Here is a 10823-nt window from a genome sequence, read left to right as displayed (position 1 = left end):
CAGACTTTCTTCTAAGGGATGTAGATATTTGTGGAAAATGATGTAAAGTAAAAACAACAAAGTCCATAATTTCCAATCTAATGACAAGAATATTTTAGCCACGTATTTAGAGGCATTGTGGAAGGTCCAGAGAGCCACTTGCAGCTCCAGAGTCGCAGGTTGGACACCCCTGATGTAGTGTTTGTAAACCAAAATTTACTGCATTTTCTTTTTATCAAATCAAAATGTATTTATTTGGTAGGGACAAGTATGTTTCATGGGTCATGTCACACACAACAGCATTTTAGCCAAGGCTAATTCTCAATGCCCGTCCCTAGTTAGGCTTTTACACAAAACACAGACAACATTGTCTATACACACTACAACACAAAACAATAAAACATCACAAATACAACATGGGACGTTCACATGTCTCACCCCTCAATAAAACACTATAAAAAAATAAACAATGTCTTCAGTTATCAGCGCATACAACAATCCCACCCATTTAACACCCACACAGGAAATTACAGTATTTAAAAATTAGTACAGTCCTGGTTTGTCTTTAGCCAGTTCTTAAGTCTGGAAGTAAATCTTTTATCATCAGGTTTGGTCTTAATGTCAGATGGTAGTGAGTTCCAGAGCTTAGAGTTCTTAACAGAGAACGCTGTCTGTCCAAAGCTAGTCCTGCAGTACAGGATTTTACAGTTGTGATTTGTGGCAATTCTGCTGAATCTGTTGCTGTTTTGTCTCTCAATAAATGTACTTAGTGGCTAAGGTGCGAAACAATTAATACATTTGTGAATTAATTTAATGAAACAATTATTGCTAAAGCTATCAAAGCTCATTAGATTATATTATTTACTGATGATACAATGATGATGATTGGATTTTTGTCCATAATTTTTAGTGCTCGATTGTATAGCGAGCTTATAGGTTTGGTTGCAGTAGGAGCGGCCGGTGCCCATGCTAACATGCATGTACAGCAATTATTTCTGCAACTTTCGCTTCCTGGACCTCATTAATATAAAAACATCCGTTGGGACAATTTTTTCTGTTAATTTAGATTTTCTGCAGGCTGAAAATGTTTTGCTAGTTCTTCAACTGATTATACAACACATGAATTGAACTCATTAGCCATGGTGACTCTGTTGGTTATATTCTTGTCATTAATGGTAAGTTCTGCAATCTTCCTGTTAATTTGATTTGTTAGTTAAATTACTTAAATGCTTCCAAAGTGTTTTATTGTTACCCTTAACATTGTCAATTAACTGGGTGTAAAATGTTGCTTTTGCTTTGCGCAGTTCCAGTACTACTTTATTTCTTAGGCTTTTATAAATTAAAAGGTCAGTTTTAAGTTTTGAACATTGTGATGTTTTCAGAGCCAAATCTCGCTTCATCAGTTTGTATATTTCATTATTTATCCAGGCTACAGTGAATTCTTTTTGTCTAGATTTTATTTGCTTTGTAAATTTCTTTTAGTCCTGTGATAGCTGCTGTCATATAATTACCGCACTCCTCTACATCATCTAGAGCCGTAATCTGTTCCCAGTTTATGTTAGTGACTTCTCTTTCAAATTGTACAGTTTTAGATTTTGGAATAATGCATTTTATTTTTTCACTATCAGGTTTACCAAAATACTGCAGGTTTCTAGTCAGTTTCCTAACAGTCAGTCATGTTGTGGTCCAAGATTCCTGTTATCAGAATATAAGTCCTTGTTATACGTTCTGGTTTGTTAGTAAATGTCGAATCAATGAGGGTCTTAGTCTGTCTGGTTTTCCTTGTCGGCCCTTGAATCATCTGTTGATAATTGAATTGTGTCATAACTGCTTTTAGTTTTTGTTTACAGTTTTTGTCAGACCAATTGATATTAAAGTCATCGTACCATATTATCTCTCTATAAGAGAGGCGTAACAAAAGAAGAGAACTGCAGACAGATGTTCATGACGTAAGCTAACAGATCTTATTGGAACAAGTGGAAATGGAGAACAAACAAATGGTGGTAAATGAAAAGTGTTGGGGTTAGCGAAGCTGCTCAAAGCAAAAACAGAAAATAACCGCTATGGTCTAACTCAAAATCTGCCAGTTGAATGCAAAAACCAGAAATAACCAAACGGGAGGACGGAAACTGGCCTACTAATCTAAGTTAACGAAGAGTGAAGCAGTTTCAGTAGCTATGCTGATATAAAACTCTACTTACAATTACAAAACTAACCTAGCCCAGCACATTCTAACTTTAACAACTAACTAATTAACAACTTTAACTAATACAGCTGAAGGAGAAGCCAAAAGGGCTTTACGTATTACCACACACCAAACAAAGATAACAAAAGACTGTCAGTCAGCAAAACGAAGAACACAAAAGCCAAACAGTTTTAACGCTGTTGGAAACAAATACTAATCTTGCTTCTCAAAACCACCAACTAAGCACACGGTCACAATCAAGTTCACAAGCCAAGGGCAGCCTGTCTGTGCCATGGATGTAATATAGGAACTGGATAACGGACTGAAAATGGCGGCCCATTCATTTCTATGGAAGTTGCTCACCCAGCGCATACGCCGAAAAAGTTCTCAGGCTTCCGGGTTACTTCCGCATATTGGGCCCATAGAGCATGCGCAGTAGTGTCACCTCCCATCATGCTTCACGTCACTGTGACGTCACGTTTCTCCTGGACCAGTTAGTTACTCGATATCAGAAAAAAGAAACTTAACTTTAACTTAACTTTTACGAACAGCTTTCCCATCATATTGAAGTCAACAGCCGTCCTCCTCGCTCCCGACACAGCATGACCGCGCTTCGGCAGTGCATGTGCACAGCCGTGACGTCACCGGAGAAATAGAGACTTTTCTGTGGCTTTTATGGCCTTTTGAAAAATAATTGACGGATTAAATGTCCATGAATTAAAAATATTGAATAGAAAGATTAGTAATTAGCTGTGTTTAAAGCTGAAGACGTCCTGTCAACAGTTTTATAGCCGTGTCTTTTACCATTGTGGCCTATGGGAAAAATGCTTTTTGGGCCCCATGGGATTTTTTGTTGCAGTACCACGAGTGGCCACTGGGAAAAATCGGCGTGCCGTCCTTTTTCAGTCCGTTATCCAGTTCCTATAATACATCCATGGTCTGTGCAAACAGTTGCTACTGACTGAGCGGTCGCAGCAGTCTTTTACTTCCTGGTGGAAGGCAGCAGGAGCAGGGATTGGACCAGCAGTTATCCAATCAGGCGGGTGAAGGCGAAGGTGTGACAGTACCAGCCGACTCCAAACAGGCAACAGAGGGCAGGCGTTTACCTGCAGGATGAGCCCCATGTGGAGGCAATGAGTGGCAGCTGTAACACATGCAAAGAAAAAAAAAATTACTGCCAAGCATGAAACAAGTTCTTATAACACTAATCCCAACACATGGTAAGGACAAAGACTACTGGACACCCTGAGACCAATCACACTATTAAACACAGAGTAGAAACTCTTATCAGGAAACTTGCAGCAAGACTTCAGACCGGTATAAATCAGATCATCAGTGAAACACAATCTGGCTTCCTTGGTGGAAGAATAATTTACAGTAACATCAGGTTGGTCCTGGACTTCACTGCCTACAGTGACATGTTTACAGGAAGTGGCTACTTTTTATTCCTGGACTTCTAGAAAGCTTTGATTCAGCTGAACATCCTTTCATTTTAGAAACGTTCACAGAATTTGGCTTTGGAAATAAATGTATTGATCTAATAGATATGCTACACAATGACATCAACAGCTGTGTAGCTTTGGAGCCCGGTACTAGTGATGCGCGGGCCGCCCCCTAACCCGCGGGTCCCGCGGTTCGGGTTGGGGCGGGTCAAAGAATTTTCGCTTCACTGCGGGGCGGGTTGGTGTGGTTTACTATTCTGAAATATCTAGTTCTATCTATTAATTTAATTTTTTTGTCAAACTGAAAATAAAGACCTTAATCAGTGTCTACATTTTGTTACTATAATATGTAAGACAAAATATTTATCAGTTATTTAAACACAGGTCCCGTTTTATAACGTAATGTCCACGTAGGCGCGTAGTAGGCTACGCAGACTACGTTCAGAAAGCGCCAAGCAGACAAGCAACAAAAGATGGAAGGAGTGTTGAATAATATTCGTTCGGGAGTTTACGTCCTTAAAAAGAAGAAGGAGGGTCAAATGGCTAAATCACAGGTTTGGGACAGGTTCAACGAGGTAATCAGTGCAGACAACAACAGCAGCATTGGCTATGTGCTTTATAACACTTAAACGCTTAAACGCTTTAAAACACTTTATTTATTTGCCTATTTATGTTTATAGGCTTAACGTTCAAATGAAAATACATTTTGTGTTGCCGGTTTCCAGTGCCAATTTAGGAGACCACCTTTCTCAGACTAAATAAAAGCATTCGTCAATGTCATAAGATGTGTTTTATTGGGGCGGGGCGGGGCGGGTCGGGTTAAAAAAATAGAAGCGGAGGTGCGGGGCGGGTTGGTGCGGTTCAATTTTTTTAAAAGAGCGGGACCCGCGGGTCGGGGTTTTTCACTACACATCACTACCCGGTACATGTCGGAGGTTTCCAGTCAGGAGGGGATCAGACAAGGATGCAACACCTCACCCTCGCTGGTTATAATGGTCGCTGAGCTGCTGGCTATCAGCCTTACAAACAATGGGGTTGAAGGTATTAACAGTTTGGACAGAAACATTTTGATAAGCCAATTTGCAGATGGCACAACATTTTTATTTTTAGAAGATGAGATAGAAATTCCCATTGTCCTTGAATTTAATTAGTTTTCTAAGACACCAGCTGTAAAATGAAATACTGATAAATGTGAGATATTTACTCTACATGACCAAACAGCTCAGTCAGTTTGTAATATCACAATTAAAACTGGAGTAAAATATTTGGGTATCACCATCACAAAAAAAAAGAAACAAGAAAAAAAGATAGCATGTAAAATATAATGAAATAATTAAATCTATTCTTAATTCATGGCTTCATAGGGACACAACTATATGTGGAAGAGTGCTTCTAACTAAGATGGAAAGTTTATCAGGTTATTTATCCTGCATTCTCACTGGAAATCTCTGACAAGATAATCCATCTTATTAACAGCTTTAATTTCAGCTTTATTTTGAAAAATAAATGCCACTATATAAGGAAAGCAGAGTGAAAACCATCAAGGATGGCGGCGTAAACCAGGGGCAGTTCTAGGATCAGAGGTTCAGGGGGGCTGAGCACCACACAGGCTAGAGAAATTTCACCATTTTATATATTTTAACACAATTTCATTCCCACATTTGTGAAAGAAAAGTAAAACACTTTTTGGTAAAGTCTGTGACGAAACCATTAAATCTGATAAAGGTTATTTAAATGCTGAGCCGCAGCAGAAGAGGAATGGATGGATATCTTTTACTGTTATTGAAACATGACAGTTTAAAAATCAAGAAATTTTACAATGTTCACTCCACTCTAACTTTTCAGCCTGTTCCAATACTCAAAACAAACTCTCACAATTCCTACAATTTCCATTGTAGAGACATAAATTATACATCAAAACGGAGGAATCTTGAGTGGCTTCGAAGAGAACCAAGCGTGACAGAGCTGGGATTTACAGATTTTGAGCTATGCCTCTCCAAGCGAGGATAAGTCTACTTCTTCTCCCATAGACTTCCATTCAAATATGGATTCTAAGAGGAAAATGCATTTCTCATGTGTTTTTAACTCGCCACCATTTAAATTCTGTTCGCATTACAGTAAAATAAATCACATCCCTGCGTTCCCCAAACCCTCCTGGCGCTCACGGTGAAAAAATTATTTTGATATCTCATATAGTTTTCTCTTGATGAAGAGTTGTTCGGGAGGTGTGCAGAGTGATTGGAACAGTGCAGCTCTGGTCTCCTCTCTGTGTGCCTGTTAACAGAGTTCGGGGCCGTCGTCATGACAACTCACTGAACTCTCTTAGCTCAGGAGCCAGCTGACCTTTGACCTAATTCATTCAGTTTCTATTGATCCAGATTATGGACTTCTTACCTGTTTTTGTCCTTGTAATGAGCCCAGGCATGTCTCTATCCTTTTTCCCCGTCTCCTCCTTGTCCTTCACATTACAACAGACCACATGTCCTCCTCTCTGTCTGTCCTCTCATTATGTTCTTTGCTGCTCAGTTACATGATGGACTATATTTCAGCTGCCAGTTCAACTCTGTTTCAGCTCTTTCTGCCTTTTACAATAATTTGTCCTACATTCCACCATTTCAGCACATTTAATATTCAGTTTCAGCTTTAAATACTTTAACTATTCACTTCAGCTTCATGATTACTTCAGCTGATACTTCAACAAGCAGATTTCAGCCATTTTCAGCCATGTTCAACTATCGTAAGCGAATTTCAGGTAAACTTTCCACCATTTTAACTACATTTAATCATCAGTTTGAGCTTTAAGTCCTTCCAACTATTGACTTAAGCTTCATATATACTTCAGCAGCAACCATATTTCAGCCCTTTTCAGCCATCTTCAGCAATCTTAAACATATTTCAGTTCAACCTTTCACCCTTTCAACACCTTTTAACTCCAGTTTGAGCTTTAAATTCTTCAACTTGTCAGTTCAGCTTCATAAATACTTCTTCAACAACCATTTTTAACCATTTTTAACCATCTTTCAACATTTCAGTCCAATCATTCAGCATGAAAGCATTCACACATGCTGTTGTGCTAATAACAGCTTTTTCTAGTTGTAACTGTAATTTCTGGAGAAAAACGACTCATTCTGATACAGCAGCTCCTCAACATACACAAACAGTATGGATGTACATGTGAACGATGTGTTTTATATCTAATAAGAGATAAAAACACTGATACACTGATCCAACTTACAACAACTTATTACTTATTCTTGATAGACACACCATTTGATCTCACACTCTTACCTGAACCTGACTCTGTTTTACAAAAATAACATTTTATGTCCATGATGAGTCTGTGTGTCTGTATACACACACGCACATACACACACACACACACACACACAAAACCAGGGTTATAATGTTAATGTGCATCCAGTCAGTTAGCTAGCTGGTCAGTAGCATCTTGGCTTTAATATGAACACATGCACATACATAACAGCAGCTTCTCTCATTCCAGTTCAAACAGAGGACAGTGGTACTGACCACTGCTAACGTTTCTTAGCTAGAAAAACGTTGGCTAACTCCTACCTACCAACATAAAGAGTAACCTAAGCTTAAATGCAGCAAACATGAGGACTGCTGATGAGAAGAATGTGTTGGTATTGAGTGGTAGAAGTTAAGAATTGTGCCACATCTCCTGGTTTAAGCCAGGTTCTTCCACCACTACAGCAGACACTCAGGAAGGCAGCATCGCTCTGTGCAGAGAGCTCAGAGCCCGAGGTGGGGAAGGCAGGCGGGATCACACCATGTTAGAGAAAACAAGAATAATATTTTTCTTGTTAAAATATTATGTTTCAACCAAGCACAGTATGATTTTTACACATTTCTAGTTTGTTAAATAAAACTAGAAATGTTAGGGGGGCTGGGATTCCGTTTAGGGGTTGTTATGTAGATAGATGAGCAAACCAGTTGGTTTAGGTGCTTTATGTTAAACAAGATGGTGTATGGGTCAGAATACAGGGAGGAGGCGGATGGAGTAGAGGATAAACATCCCCCTGCCTGAAGAGCCCCAAGCAGATAACTGGTCCCCACATAATGTCAGCATTACTATTAAGGAGCGTCTCGCTGGCTGGACTAATCCAGATGGAGCGTTGGCACCACCTGGTGGCAGCATGTGCCGCTCACGCTCTCCCGTCATGAACATGGCACCGTGTCTCCTTTCCTCCTAACGAAACCCTCACCTGCACCGTGGAAGAACACGGATATCTAGGCAGACTTATGGAAGTGTCTGCTGACTAACACCCATACATCCACCTAACAGAGACTCCGCCCTGTTACGGGTAAATGTCTGAGCTTAACTTCGCTCATATCAGATAGAACTGAGCCAACAGGAAATCCTCACTTTCCTCATCAACTTAACACTCAGGATAATGAACCAGCTGACATAAACCTCTGTAGGACGTCTCACGTAGGCAGAGGAGAACTTCTACAGCAGAACTCGTCTGCTTCACTCGTGGCTAAAACCGGAACGAACCCCAACTCTACTACGTCACTTCCCTCCCACCGTCACAGAGGCTCAGTCCTACACACCCACAACCCAGTCTTTACTACAGGGGCTTCAGCCCCCACAATGGGCTAGAAACGCCTCTGGTGTACACGCCATAGACTTTGCTGTAATGAAAGGAGCTTTAAAACTTAAATGCTTAAATTCCTTTACTAGACACAGAGATTCCTTCTGGTTCTGCATTCCCAGGACAGTTTTCCAAAAAATGGGAGGTACTGACTTTGTACTACGATGTGACGATGATGTACGCAAACTACCTGCAAATGATCAGATTTCCACCAGCAAGTTCTCCTCTACTGGAAGTTATTGTTCTGCCATCATGTTACACCACACAATACACCCCTTTGGAACAACCGATGCATCCTTTGGAATAGAAAATCAATGTTCTTAAGAAGTCGGATGGAAAGGGAATCTGGTCTATCACCCGCCTAATGGACGATACAGGTGAACTATTAAATGATCCAGATTCCTGTAATTAACTGAAATTTCACTGCACAATTCAAGAGTATAATAAAGTTAAAAGCAGTTCCCATTACTGTGAGAAGAATGATCCAACAAACCAGGGAGCGTTCTGATATTCCAGTAGAACTGAAGCCGCTCTGGATCAGCGGCGACACTTGAACAGTTTGACTTCAATAACAGATTCATTGGAAACGGCTTAACAGCCACTATTACCCTTTCCACTTAAAAAGAAAGGACATTCTTAAGGACGATGATACAGAAACATCAGGAAAAGAAGGAAAAGATATTTGTCTCATCCACTTCTACCTACAACTAAAGAAGTGTCTTTAAAATCCTAAATGGAATATTCCCATCACACAACTTCCTACATGAGAAATTTAACTTGGAGAACAACTCATGTGGATTCTGTGAGACAGAAATGGAAACAACAGAACTTATTTTTCTACTGCAAACAAGCGTATGAATCTCGGACGTCTTTCAAAGTGGCTTCACTCAGAAAATATCCCAGCGCCCCTCTGAATATGTGCTGAGTCACTGCTGGAGCATTAAAGGAGAAGAACTTGGAATTTCTTGGAAATAACTTGATCTGCTGGCCAAACATTTTATTGATAGATGTAAATCTGCCAGAACTAAACCCACTTTAATGGTTGGAAGAATGAAGTGAAAATCTTCTCAGAATGTCTTTGTAGAAAATGAAAAGAAGCCAAAGACTTCTTTCCTGGATGGACTTGTTCATGTTACTAGGCTGAGACCCACCTGCTGTTTGTTCTTAATCCCCTTTCTGTTCTCCTTTATGTTATTCCTCTGAGTTCAAGAGCCGCCTTAACACATAGAACACGAATAACATGGATATAGTGGCTTTTCCCACATGTTTGTAGACATGTTGTAAAGCAATAAAGCTTTATTAAAAGCAGCTTGTTTTCTGGTTCCAGACAGTAAAGCATGTTGGAAAGAAGGTGAGAACGATGTTCTGTGCAGAACAACTCATGAAATGAACATAGAAGGAAGAACATCGTTACTTAGTTTGAACCAAAGAAAAAAATGAGGCACTTTTGTCAATCTTTATATTTTAGGAGGAAAATTCCACATCCATAAAAGTACATTTCACAATCCAACAGCAGCATTTAAGCTGTTTCTGATTGAAGCTGATTTTTACTTTAAGTCTCTAAAACTGATTTTGTCATGATGCTAATAGGTTTGGACTCAAGATGACTCAGAATTCCAGGGATGGGTACAAACTTTTATTTGTTTACAATGTAAGGAATGTGCAATCCGGGTCTTCTAAGTTCAGGCTTCTGTGAATATGGAGACAGATGTTAGTAAGCAGGGGGCGGCAGGTTACAGTGCGTAATGGTGTGGCTGACGTACCAGCAGAGTGAGATCCAGCGGGAGAGGGAGGAATCCTCAAGCTCAGAGCCACGGGAATCCGGGGGGGAAATCTGCTGCGTGCTGTAGGAGAAGCTGCTGAGCAAAAGAGGGGTTAGTATCTGGATAGGTTGAACTGCCGGCCAGGCTGACAGAGTGGGAAACGAGAATCCTCGTGGGGGTTAGGGGGAGTAGTCCGTAATCCGTAATCCAAGTCCAATAATCGATTCCAGAGGTCCAGAGCCAGGAGATCCAAACAGAGACAGGCAGAGTACCAGACAGGGGCAGGCTGAGGCAGAATCCAAATCCAAGGCAAACGGGTCAACAACAGACGGGCAAACAGGCTGAGAAATAAGGGCTGGAAGCGTACAGGGTAGAACCAAGACGATCTGGCAACTGAGAGATGAAACAGGCAGGTATATAAAGTGCTCAGCGCAGGTGGAGCGCATCAGTAATCAAGCCAGCGTGCGGGGAAGATGCCTTCAGGGTAGCTGGGAAAAACCGGCTCCGAACCACGGAGCATGACAGATTTCTAATCAGAAATGCAGATCAATAATTAATATTCATTCACAGCTTTTCAGCCAATAAACTCTCACAAATACTATTATTATATATAGAATATTATGAAGTCTGTCACGCCAGTTTTTCTTTCATTTCTATTTGTTTACTTTCTATACTTTATTTTATTTTCTACTTTATTTTTCCTCTTCATTCCGTTTCTTTCTTCATGTGCATCTTGTACAAACTGGACTGGATTTACTTTCACTGTCTGTTTATTGTTTGTCAGGTTTGAATAAAGCATAAAAACAATGAAGACACAAAGACAATAATGTGAGACAGG

At 40.2% G+C, this 10823-nt stretch overlaps 1 long non-coding RNA gene across 1 annotated transcript; it reads right to left on the bottom strand.

The window, feature by feature from the left end:
- Positions 1-9844: 9844 nt before the first annotated feature.
- Positions 9845-10486, bottom strand: LOC121655465. Its single transcript, XR_006013215.1, has 2 exons — positions 9986-10486; positions 9845-9912 (listed from the first exon to the last, which is right to left on the bottom strand). It is a non-coding gene; the product is annotated as an uncharacterized LOC121655465 (long non-coding RNA).
- Positions 10487-10823: the final 337 nt, after the last annotated feature.

Source organism: Melanotaenia boesemani, chromosome 2 (assembly GCF_017639745.1).
Source record: "Melanotaenia boesemani isolate fMelBoe1 chromosome 2, fMelBoe1.pri, whole genome shotgun sequence".
NCBI classification, from domain to species: domain Eukaryota; kingdom Metazoa; phylum Chordata; class Actinopteri; order Atheriniformes; family Melanotaeniidae; genus Melanotaenia; species Melanotaenia boesemani.
Note: the sequence above shows the minus strand (reverse complement) of the source record. Positions and strands in the feature narration are given on the sequence as shown.